Source organism: Ammodytes marinus (assembly GCF_949987685.1).
Source record: "Ammodytes marinus genome assembly, chromosome: 10".
Lineage (NCBI taxonomy): Eukaryota > Metazoa > Chordata > Actinopteri > Uranoscopiformes > Ammodytidae > Ammodytes > Ammodytes marinus.
In genome coordinates, this window is record NC_137214.1 from 13,267,746 (window position 1) to 13,281,790 (window position 14,045).

Genomic DNA, 14,045 nt, shown 5'->3' on the forward strand with positions numbered 1-14,045 from the left:
CAAATGCCTCATTTCCACTGAGCAGCGCAGTTCAGTTTGGCACTGCACGGTCAGCATAGTCAGGAAATATTATCAAATTTTTGGCCAGTCTGGGAATAAATTCCTTACCACTAGCCTTCTTTACCAATGTGTTTGTAAAGATGTCAAAAGTTGAAATTAAATTTTCCTAGGGGAGTTGAATTTCAACTTTTTAAGATGTGTTATTAAACACCTTTTCAAACACAATGGTGAAAAAAGTTATTGGTAAGGAAGGGTTGCAAAATTCCGGGAATTTTCAAAGTTGGAAATTTTCCATGGGAATTAACAGGAATTTATGGGAATTAACAGGAATTTTGGGAATTAACAGGAATAAACGGGAATCTACTAAATTTAAAGCAACCCAAATGCACTAAATTCTCCTAACTAAGTTATTTCAGTCCAGGCAAATGTTCTGGACTGTAAAAAGCAGTTTTTTCAACTAAGTTCTAATATATTTATGAGCATTTAAAGCCACTACGAGTAACTTTGTCCGTTGGCGGCCCCTTTGGACAAAAGCGGTAGTATTTTTACGACGCCAGCTGTCGTAAAGCTCTTTTCTAGCTCGTGCCGGTCGTACAAGTCTCTATTGATTAGAACGCAATATAGTGCATGTACGTGTGTTGAAAGCCATGAGGGCACGGACTCTTTTCGGCTCCGTGAGAGTGGTTAGTGACTCTGCATCAACTAATGCCGGCCAGTGCCACACACACCTGATTGCAATGAGTTGATGCAGTGTCACCTAACTACTACTCTCACGGAGCTGAAAGATTACGTGTCCTCACAGAAAGCGAGAGACGGCAGTTAGTATGGATCACGATGAGGTAATGTGTTTGTTGTTGTAAATAATGACTATTTCAGATGAATAATGGTCATCTGATGATGGTGAAGCAAAGTAAACTTTGTGTTAGTGCCGCTCATTCATTTAGGAGTAAACACTGCAGTCTAGTTCACTCCTGTGTAATTGTATACACGTTGCTAGGCAACGCCCTCGCCTCCTCCTGCCCGTCTATCACTCTCCCTTTTAGATTTTCCTCATTGCATTTTCTTTTTTTTCTTTGATGGTTCAGCCCCGTTATCAGTCATTATGACGACAAATAACAGTCTCAAACAAGGCTCCCGCTCCCCTTCCCTCACCTGGAGGGATAGGCTTCTCAAATCGCGTTGCAGCGCTACACTGAAATCTGCGACCAATACGGATATGTGTCCATAGAGCCTGCACGCGCAAACCGAAAATTGGACTGGGTGTGCGACCAGACCAAACGCAGTAATAAAAATTATACAAAAACGTCTTTCTTTGCACTGATGGTCTCGTTTGCTGTTAAAGGTCATTTATGATGGGGGGCACCCTTAGCTCAGTTGGTAGGGCGTCCCCCCCATGGGCCTCGGCCAGCAGTGGACCCGGGTTCGATTCCAGCCCGCGGTCGTTCTCTGCATGTCACTCCCCTCTCTGCCCTATTTCAACTCTGTCTCTACACTATCAATAAAGCATAAAAATGCAACAAAAAAATACCTTAAAAAACAAGTTAAAAACAAAGTAATTTATGACTATCAGAGGCTGTTTAAAATATATTTAAATGTTACTCGTAGCTGCTTTAATTTCAAATCAGATTTTTTTTAAGTTTATTGAGACCCAACTTGATATCATATATTGATTTTTACTAGACCAGGTTTACAGAGGCTTAAACTGTGATTTTAAATATAGTTGGGGACAATTTATTTTAGCATAATCGTGACTAAAACAACCAGATTTTATGCAAGTACACTTGGCAAATTGCACATAGCACACATCCTACTGCAGGGGTACTGAGGCCACGTCCCCTACATGCTCTGCGCATTCCTCCATCACATCTGGGGGGCATCTGACTTTATTTATTGAATGGGTTGGGTCAGACAGATGAGTAATATTTTACTCAACGTTCATCTTTTTGTTGTTTAGTGAAATTATTGATTGTTCATAAAATAATCAAAAATGTATAAAGTTCTTCTTACAAATAAATCTGTTCAAATGTAATGTTTTTTAATTGTATTATTTTGCATGGATGTCTGCCTATGACCAAACATAGTGTTTAAATGTTTAGATGTATGTTTGGATATGAAAAAAAAATCATTTAAATTAACGCCAGTTAGTTAATTCCTATAATTTCCAATTTAGAATATTCCCAAAATTCCCGAGCGAAAGTTCCCGTGGAAAGTTTACGGATACTTTCCGATAATTTACCGGAAACTTTCCACCCCTTTGCAACCCTAGTAAGGAATGTTTTCCCAGATTTTCACAATATGCCACCACTAGATGTGCACGGTATCCCTAGATCTGGCCTGCGTTTCCACTGTCGACAGTACCCTTACTTGGTAGGCGGGGTTTATGCTGGACAGTGATAGCACGGTCAGACTATAACGGCCTACAGCTACGAAACTATTTTGACATCATAGCAGCGGGACACAGTGTAGCCCGCTGCTTAATTCGATCAAGAAGAAGAAGAACGTCACACAATAAACAGAGATCTGAGTCATTGAGAGGTTTTTCTCTAAACAAGAGTCTTCAATCTTGCCAATCACTACACATGGCGGTTTATATCTCACATTCCACATTCCTTGTGTGGTATTCTTTCTGCAAAGAAACAGTTTGTCTTCCAGCATTTAAAGATAGCTAGACGGCTCTGATCCCCCTTGAGGTCTTTGGGTTCCATTCATCTTGGACCAAGTGATAGGTTTGCATTTTGCAATGCGGGGACGAATATTGTACATATCTGGCGTATGTACAATATGTGCTTCTTGGCGTGTGGATGAATGTCTGAACCCTAGAAAACCTGTTAAACCTATCACGCCGGCTATATGAGCGCCTGACACTCCTCAAACTTCTCACACTCCTCACACTGGGCTAACGGTGTTGTTATCTGTCTGGCCTTCTCTCCCCCGGGCTGTCAGTCATCTTGAAGCGGAGCAGCTGTGTATGCGGCTTCGCTGATGTGTCTCCTCTGCAAATCGACACCTCGTACTCCTCAAAGCCCACCGACACCACTTGATGACAAATGATTTGCAGATGATACAGGCTGTTAATCTGGCAGCATTATCATAATCCACAAATCTAATGAAGCTCTGAAGCCAGTTTATAAATGATTTCCAATTGGATCACTCCTCGATCTTTGCTCTGACTATTAAAGTTGTTGAGTCAGCGATTCTGGAGAATTCTTGTTGTCAAAATCACTTCTTGTCAAAATCAGTGAGATATTCACTGATTTTGACAACAAGCATTCTCCAGACACTGGCATATGCTTTGTCGTAGTCGCCATGCAATGCAATTGTTTGAAATAAGTTGAATCGCCAGTCTGTCTTTGTTGTGTTCATGTATTTGTATCAACAACATATTCTAATATAATAATTACCGAAACACAAAACAAATCACATATTCATGGTGTGATTGATTGATTGATTGATTGATTGATTGATTGATTGATTGATTGATTGATTGATTGATTGATTGATTGATTGATTGATTGATTGATAGATATACTTTTTGCAATCGAAATAATGTAAACATTTGTATCTTTGATATCGTTACATCTAATACAGAACAAAATACATAATGCAGAGCTTGTCATAGGACATTATGTAATTTCCAATGTGCCTGCACGCACTCAGCAGGTCCTGGGTTTGGCAGTAACACACCAGGTTTAATTGCTCTCAATTATTGTGTGAGTCAAAGAGTCAAATGTGTCTTTACATGTTCTTCACACCTTGGGTCAAAGTTCAGCGTATGTGTTAATTTGTGTGGCGGGCAATAAAATGTGTTCTGTCATAAACAAGTGCACATACCATTCTACCTGCATGTAGTTAAATAGGTGCATTGCATCACATGCTCATACATTTTCCAAACTTTCTCACATTTTATTCATCAACCGTTATGATCGATTGAGTGATTAAGTTGTAGACTCGTGTGCGCTATGTTATCTCAACTGAATGAAAAGCCATGAAGTGATCTCAAGGTTTACAGTTCCTCCGTGCCTTATTTCATGCTTTTATACTTTTTTTCCTAATGTCACATACAAAACACAGGCAGTGACACATTTCTCCCATATTGCAAGTTATCTATAAAAGAAAAATCCATTTTACAGGCAGACTCGACTACTCACCCATACACATTGCCAGCATTCATAAATGTGATATTAAATCACTGACAGATGTTCAGTTGAGCTTCGTTCTTTGTCACTTTTCATTTTTCTCCCTGCGGGAATGGGCCGCACTAGTGGGACAGAATGTTCCGAACGTTCAGCAGTGAAATGTAAAGTGTGCGCCAGTGTTCGCGGGTGACAAAAGGCAGATCAAAGGCACAATGATACAGTTATTACTTCTCATTCATCATAAGGGGAAACAAAGATAAAGCTGTCACAACGTTCTGTCTCCCATGGGAAGTATCAACCATAAAACTGAGATGTGAATACTTAGGCTAAATGAAGACATTATGCAAGTGCAACGTTTTTTTATGTTAATTATTTCTAATGAAGGCTTCACTGTGTGCAGTACATTATGATAACATTCATTCCTGACATGTTTTTACTGAACTCATTGACCTGCATGGAACAGATCTTTGTGTAGTTTTTAATTATACTGCTGCAATTGCTTTTTAATAGATTTAACTTTAACTTAGATCTAATTATATTTGAACAGCAATCATCTATGAAAGAGACCAATACACATGTTTATGGTCATTTGTTTTTCTCAGATGTGGGGTATGCAGTGCTAAATAAAGAAGACATGGATCAATGACCCTACTGGTCATGAAAATCAATCAATTAACCTACCTGGATTGTTTGTTACAATGTTACATAAAAGCATGGTGAGAATTTGTTAGTTTTCAGCTCTTCAAATAAGCAGCAAACTGTAGGGAATAACAGTGTGAATGCAACAGCAGTATAAAGTGGGCTAAAATAACACACAGGGCTCGCCTGACTTATCATTTTGAAGAAAAGAAAACATAATCATGTTGTTGCCAATAAAGGCACATAAAGATTTGGCCCCAGTATAGCCAACAATCCTTTCTGATCCACAATAGCGCCACACAGCTGGGGACAGGTTAACCGGCTGTAAAGCAACACTCATAAAGTTCACAACCCCAGCAAACCGCAGGAAGGCAATAAAGCATCAGAGAACACACTGTTCTGCCATCCCAAAGCAGCTCACAGGAGGGTGGCCGCCCAAAAGTAGAAGCAGGATTGGACAGGTGTGACCTTTCGAGGGATATCTCCATTTTGTCTGCTACTTGTACATTGCGTGTAATTGATTATGCAACGTGGTTTAATTTTAAGTCTTCGATTATGAAATATAATTATATGTTTCTCGTTCTTGTTTTATCATTGAATGCTAACTGTGTGGTAAAGGGTGTGAACAGTTTTTGGGAATGCAAATACAAAATGGAATGGAACTACATCGTGTGTGACTGTATTACATAAACGATGATGGTTACGTAAAGTGTTTGTTTTTTTCCAATATTGTTTGTGATGAGGTGTCGGACTCCACGTTATGCAATGTTTAGGCCTCACCCGTTTGACACGCAAATTCGCCTAGCGTTCATTTTAAGGGATTCCAACCTGTCAGACAAGCCCGAGGGTTAGAACCAAGAGTGAAATGTTTTGTTCAATACTGTCTGTCTGCTGCCTGTTTTGGTGCAATGACCTTTGAGGGTCATTACACAACATTTCGGAAGGGAAGAAATGTGTAAAGGCGTAATTTTTTCAATAAAGCCAAAGGTACTAAAGATTAGCCAGTTAGAAATCTAAGGGCTTGATCTACTAAGATCCCAAATAAAGAGTGCTAAATGGCATAAGCATTGTAGCAGATTGCAAACGTTTGGTTGGTGGGCGTTTTGCGGTTGATCAACTTAGGGTTGGACACAGATGCATTACAAGAGTTGTTGTCCCACCCTTTACGTAATCAAAAATATTGTTGTGGTTGCGTTCCGAATCGCATACTTTCTACTATATAGTATGTAGAAAAAAGATTTAGAATGTCCCGATTCTTGTGGCCAGATTTAGGATGGTTAGAAGTACCCGGACGTCCTACTTCATCCGGCCAAGATTGTTAGTGTTGAAAACTGCATCCTATTTGGGCGATTCTGACCCACAATCCAGTGCGCACGTGAAGTGACGTCACATCGACGAAGCCTCCATATGAAAACAAACGGGGATGCAACAGATATAAAAGCAAGAGGCAAGATCAAGGCGCAATGTTATGATGAAATAAGAGAGTAAAAGTATGTCCCAATAGTATGCCTACTGCATCCTAACTAGATTATTTTTATCGTTGGATGTAGTATGTAGAATAGAAAAAAGAAAGAGTATGCGATTCGGAACGCAACCTGTGTCTTGTGAAATATTGTCATGTGTTGACCCTCAGGGCCACCGTAGTGGTCAGTCACATGGAGTCAAGCGACAGTCAAGTCACATTTCATTAAGTGGTTTTTAAAAACTTTTTTGGGCAAGAAGAGTTGAGAAATTGGAAAGCACAGCCGGGAAGGGGGAACTTGTGCAAATTCAGCAGGTTCTTCTTTCCACAACACCGCCCTTGAGAATTTCCAAGAAATCAATGTGGATATACTGTAAGTGCTCGCAGGACTGCCATCTGAGCGTGCACTGTTCAACATAATTAAACCATGAGAAAGCAGACACTTACATATCATTAGACACACTGGGGGCATAAACTAAAGCTTTTTCCTACAATAATAAAGACACATTGGGAAAGTACACTACAAATACTAGTTTAAAACATATTGTTTTCCTCCCAGGAACAAGGTGAATGTCTTACTGTGACTAAGAGTAGTGACGATAATCCTCTCCTACTCCAACCTTTCCCCGATTACTCAGGGGCTTGTTTTTTTGTTTTTTTTTCTAAAAAAATCAGAGCCTGAGACAAGCAGTTTTTTCCCAGACAGCACGAAAACATTCATGAGACAGAATGGAAATCTTATCTCTCACTTTACAAATATAAGATAATGTAGAAGGTAACATGAATGACCTATAGCCTAATATAAGACAAACCACATCTTATTTTGGGACGACTTCTCCAACCTTATTTTTTATATGTTGACACTGCACTACAATGTAGCCTCCATCTACTTCACTACTAGTCCACACAGTAGCCTAATATTAGCCTAACATTAATTTACACCTAGCTTAAACCCAATTGCGGTCCAGCCATATACTATTCACCTAGTCTCCATTTACATAATGAATGCCTACTGTCCTCTGTTAGCCTGTACATCCTATTTTACGGCCAACACTTGACGAGTCATGGCAGGAAATGCACAGGTTGATTTAATAGCGTCATCAACAACTTAACTACATTTAGCTGAGCCAGTTCCAGGGCTCTAAAATGATTTATCACTGACACTTAATGGTACAGAGACACCATTACTGGCAGGGGTGGATTACTGCACGGGCACACCGGGCACAGGCCCAGGGGCCCAAGGGCTCAGGGGGGCCCTTAGCCAGAGATACTGATAGTAACTTTTTTATGTTGCATAGTCAAAGATCTCAGTCACTGATGTCAATAACTGGGTCCAAAAAGGAATAGCCTAAATATAAGGATACTCATTAAAATGTAACACGATAGAAATCATCATGGGCCCCTCAACTAGTAGGGGAGAAATACAAAAGCAGGTTAAAAACAACAGCATTAGTAGCTCTGTCTAAGGGGCTTCATGAGGGGCCTTGAAGCACATACAGAAATAAGCTTTCTATGTGTGAATTCTAAATGGTTCATAAAAAGTAGCTATCCACCCTGAATCTGTTGAAATGGGCCCCTCCATCATAGAACATGGGTCTGCAGACCAATCTACTATACTGTTTTTACAGTTGCAGAGTAAAGAAGAGTGCTGCTTGTTTAAGAAAAATCTGTAAAATAATGTAGCCTCTAAAATTTCCTCTCAAAGTGCACCAGATTGATGCATTTTACTTTAAAAAGGTAAAAAAAAAAAAAAATCCGGGGGGGCATGCCCCCGGACCACCCAACAAGGTACAGGATCCCTCCAACAGTATCCCAAAATCCTGTGGGAAACACTGACTTCCTTAATATGTTTTTGCCATTAATTGTTTGTATCTGTGTGGAAAAGTCAGTGTACCTGACTGGATAGGGACGAGTGGGGGGCCCTTTAAGAGTCTGTGCCCAGGGGCCCATTATCTCATAATCCGTCTATGGTTACTGGTATTGGTTACGCCTGTGCTTATCCTATATGACCTATGACAAGTTAAAATGTCAAAAGGTCAGTATTGACATCTCTATGCATTTGCCATTTGAAGGAAAACCACTCCCTTCACTGTTTTCTAAATACTCCAAAGTAGGGTAGCGCTTGCCTTAGCATAACCACCAACCAATATCACAAAGTAATAATTATTTACAAAGTAACAAAGTATTATGTTTTTTCCATTGGGGTTTAAAATACAATTGCCCTTTTTTCATGGACATTTTGACTTTGTCACAGTGGTAAAAGCACAGGTGTCTGTATACAAACGTGTACATTCCATTAAGATGCTTCAGTTTCAACATACTGGTGTGGTACATGCTGTCACACTGTTGTGGGACATTTGAACACTACAGAGGCATTGTTCATGTTATTGGTTGTGTTTAACCTGCTATGACAAGTCTAAGTGACTTCCATGAAAACACTTGAAATAGGCCTGAGGAATCGTTTGTGGTTACATCACACTTGACGGAGAAGCATGTAATTTACAAATGAACTTGAACGGTATGAAGTTTAAAGGTGGAGTCAGCGATTGTGGAGAAGGCTTGTTGTCGAAATTACTTTTTTGTCAAAATCAGTGAATATTTCCTTGTGGTCTGCTACCTGTCTGTTCTGTTTGTGTGCTTAAAAAACATGCAGTGTTAATACACAACCTAGGCTTTGTAAACCGGCATGGTGGGCCCCATTTGTTTACATACCCTTTGTTTACATGCCAGTTCACAGAGCGTAGGCTGTGGACTTTGAAACCCCCTAGATTTTTACAAAAAGTGATTTTGTAATAACGTGTTGTTATCAAGACAGTATAATGCATGATGGAAGCGACCCCACTTGAGCCTATGTATAAAGGTATTACATGTCTTTATAAATGCTTTTATATTTACAAAAAAAATGTCCACCCCAAGGCTCATATGGTTGCTTTTTACAATATTTTCACATGTAACAGATATTTGTATGAGCGAACTAAATAGTTTTTGTTTATCATTTGTGTATGGTTGGCCTAAAGGTAACCCCTCTACCGGCTATTCATAACACGCATTTATTCCCAAGGTTATGTTGAGTTTACTTCCTGTCCTGTTTACATTTCAAACTTCCTGCTGCCCACTGACAGCTCCCTTCACATGGGCCTGAACTAGAACAGAGGATGGCGGTTGTTTGTTACACACAGAGGAACACACAGTCAAACAAATAGGAGGAGGCACAATTGCATAATCCTTCCAAAACTCTACCGAAATAACAGTTATTTGTGGCGGAAAGTAATATGACCATAAACGTGCTGCAATTAACTGTTCCATAAACTGGACACTGTGAACTGCCTTGTAGTTTGTTTGTACATTTGTAGGTTTACTGTCAGAAACCACCCTCGTTTGGAAGAATCACCACAAAAAAAAGTCTAATGCATTCCACATTTCTCTGTGTTCACTCGCATTCTTATTGCTTGTGTCACATAAACAAGATGTTAAATATAGATCAAGAAACTGCCTTTCCAGAATTAAAAGCAGCACAGCACAGCACTGCGCTGTAGTGTTTATAACAACAACAATGAGGTCTTTATGTGCTTTTAAAATCAATTTGAGTTCTAGCTACTGCAATTGCAAACGGAGGCACATCCAATACCCATGTAAGAATATAATCAGACAAAGAAGTTATTGATTTTTTTAAACTACACCAAACTTAACCAATTTCGTATGAAGCAAACATACCTGTTTTTGATTTAAAATTAGGTTATTTCATTTAAAAGGTGGAGTCACTGATGCTTGTTGTCAAAAAAAATGTTTTGTCAAAATCAGTGAACACTCCTCACAATCCGCTACTTGTTCGTACTGTGCATAGGCTCTGTAAACTGACGTGTTGCTAGCTACGGTGGCCCCCTTCAGTTGCATACCCTCTGTTTACATACCAGTTTACAGAGCCTACGTGTATTAACAACAGATTTTTGTTTCAAAGTACAGACAGGTAGTAGATTGTGAAGAGATATTCACTGATTTTGTCAACGCGTTTTTCTCCAGAACTGTTATACTCCACCTTTAACTGATTCATTTATATATGTGAATTCTCTTTCCAGGAGGGCTACTCAATAATCTTGTTATTGCTGACCGCTGTTTTGAAAAGAACATGGGAAATGTACATTTGCAGCACTATACAGGTTACACAACCAGCTCCCCCTGACCCTGTTTGTGTCACATGCTATAGGCTAGGCAGGAGGCTGCGGGGCTTAAATATGTGTGCCGACTCCTGTGGTGCAGCGGTGCCATGAACCAGGGTATCACCGTAAATCCGAAACCAGTGGCTCTTGACCTTTTGTCTTCATTAATAAGATGTCCTGACCTGGCAGCATTCCTAAAGTAGTTTTGATCAGGTTGGGATATAAACACAGCTGAGACCATGACAAAGAAGAATAACAAGAGGGTTCCCAAGTGCTAACTAACAAGAGCCGAAGAACCCAAGTCACTAAAAAGCCAACTGTTTCATTTTAAACAAGGCATTGTTGTATTATTCTGAAAAACAACCTAATCAGATTTACTTTAAGAAAGGTAATGTGGTCGTGGAAAAAATGGCACCAACACAAAATACCAGTTTCAGTTCAAAATGTCAGTCTAAGATTGTCAAATAGAGCATTTTCACAGATTCAATTGTACATGCGCTCATGGGATAAGCATATTTTTAGGAATGGCTTTGTTCTTTTTTTAGTTTATGGGTGTATCACGGAACTGAACATTTTCTAATGTACAGTATATTCTCTTTACTGAATTAACAAACTTTCCTCACAGGAAAAGTGGATCCCTGAAACACTATTTGAAGTCGGAAAGCTTCCTGAATAGTTACTGTTTTACTGTTGTTGTTCACAGCCGCAGGGCCCACAGTTTTGTTTGCATAAATATTCTAGTCCTAGGATTGGTAACAGGTGTCTCAAAATAATTTTGATCGTTAAAGATGTGAATTTTTCAATATTTAGAATTACATGCGAGGTAAATACGTTTTATAAACTAACTGCAGACTCTGCAAAAGTAAAAAAAAAACCCTTGACTGAAACTGCATGGTGCACCTTTAATGGATACACAGAGATTAACTAGATTTAGCCAACATAGTAAATCATAAACACCAGTTTGGAATAAGGTCAGGCTCTCCAACATAGACGGTTGGACATTTTCAACTGAGTTGCACTTGATAGCAGAAACATGACTAACTGCAGACACTTGACCCCCAGACTCCTTATACCCTGGCTGAACTTCACCTGCCTGGGTTCATCAGGTTCTCCCCTCAAAATAGCACTGGCAATGCTACTGATAAAACATCACAAGGAGAAGCTCTCAAAAGTATTCATCCCGTTTGACCTTTTTAAATTCAAATGTTCTCAACAAACTATGGCAGGGAGATTGCGGTGTTCCAGATGAGCTTTGTAAGGGCAGCACATTCATTTCTATTTTAGAGCCAAAAAGCCCCCGCTCCCCCACTCAGAGCTCATTTGTAATGTTGACAACTTAATGGAATATTGTTTGGTCCACCGTTGTGTCGTATACGCGGAGACAAAAATAGAACACAATGTGTCAGAGGAAACACGGCTACATCAGACAAACAAACGGCCTAGCCAAGGATTCATTTGATTATGCGTGATTACATGCAACACCACTGTCTGCACCACTGTCTGCCTGTGTTACAATGACTTCTTTGTCTGTGCGGCTGGACGTCGGCTGGACGTCCACTTAACATCAGACGCGAAAGGCAACACCAATAGATCCGACTATGTACTTGTATGCTCATTTTGCAGACACAAAATGAGCAAAATGAATGAAATATTGCAAATTTGATTAGGGCAATAAGGTAGCAATAAACCACCCCGGCCTTGACAGATCGTAACCATGATTATCCCTTGGGTTTTTTTTTTTGTTCTTTGACCTTGCCTCTGTTGGGGGTCCACATTAACACCTACTGTGAAGGTCACATTGTCCAGTCAACAGTTGGAGTAAGGAATGTGAAGGAAGAAGTTAATGAAGTCATGTTTTTTAGTTGTGTAACAATAAATGTTGTATTCTGCAAGAGAGCAATCACAGCACATTTTTCCACATTGCATAACCATCGGTCAATAACTATCTCAAACTCTTTTGAACTGATTCGTTCTAGAAAAACAGACAAAGCAAAGCAACTCTGTTCTTCCTACACTGTGTGTGCGATGCATAAACAAGAGTATGACATACGGCTAAAAGTCTGATTTGTCTCGTTCAGCTTTGACTTTGATGTTGTCAAGATGAATATGTTGACATTCAGAGGACGGACAAGTTGTATATGTCTGCATAGAAAAGCAGTCGGAGAAAATGATTCCCCTGCATGCGAACCCAACCACATTGAGGCAAAGCCCGCTTATCCCGGCACAACCCTTGAATTTCCATCCGAAACAGATGTTTTTTTTTTTTTCTCTCCCTCGCTTTTTTTCATTGCATAACATTAGCAATCCAACACAAACTCTTGTCTTGGCTGCCTATTTTTTTCAAGCAAGCTCCAAATCTCAAAGTTGATTCCCCTACCTTAGGCTCTTCCCACGATATTAATATTTAACCGTATTCATGTTACGTAATGTGGAGTCACTCACTGGGACCTTGACTCAGATCTTCTGGGTCTTTTTCTAACTTTCCGGAACATCCAGCGGAAGCCAGAAATGGGTACAAGTCCTTCAGTCATTAACAAATGACTGAATGTTAACACATCTAGTTAGCCTCAAACCAGGGGTAACATTAATGTTTGATATATAAGTTTGGAAAATTGTGAACGTAACGTCATTCGGATAAAAAACTTGGTTGGAAGTTGTTGTAATGGATATCATATTTATTGCTTTCTTCATACATTATCACACAGAGGCGTTACCTAAATGTGACCTGAAATAAAACTGAAAAACTTAACTTTAAGAGGTAACCGGAGGGAACAAATAAACCAGAAGGAAAAAAACCTGAACAGCAAATATGGCGCTGTCTGGCAAAGACACAAATATGTCCTCAGAAGTATTTTCCTGTCTGGGCTTCAGTTGAGAACCATAAATGAAGATTTATTGATGATTCGGCTTCAAATAAAGTGCCCGCGAGTACCAAACTATTTCTAGAACACAAGGTTACTTAACCAGTCCCAAAATAGAAAAGACAGAAGGAGAGTTTAAAGCAACAACAACAACAACTGAAGTAAATCAAGCCAAATTCCTAATTATCCTCAGACTTGTTGTGGGCCTAGTAGAGCCTATTGCATAAACACGCTTGCTCTGTGTGCAACCAAATGGATTTTTCCACTGGTTTTGAGGCCACATTTAACCGTTAGCGCAAGTATTATTTAGCAGTTACCACTTCCCCGCATTGACATGCACAAGGTGTTCCGGCATCCGGGTATAGGAAATAGGCTGGACTGACTCCTAATTATCTTGTTCAAAAAGAGCCAATAAAGGCCCGTCCCTCTCCTCTTTGGTCCATTAAACCCAAAGGCTTCCTCGGTCAATATACGCCGCCGCACACCCCCCACCTGCCACTAATGAAATCCAGAATGTCTAAACAGAGCGGCCATATTGATCAGGAGGACCATGGGTTTTTCCACGTATACACACACTCGGTTGTTTTGACATAAAAACGCCAGAAGAGACCACAGTTACAAAAGTGTAAAAAAAAAAAGTGAACAGCGGGGGGAAGACTGCGTGTTTAATCTAGTGCTATTTGATCTGCTGGGCTGGAGATTCTGGGCCCCGGAGCTGAGTCCCCTCTCTCTCTGTATCTCTGCGAAAAGATGGATATAAGCCCGGTCTGCGCACCAGGGAAGCCACAAC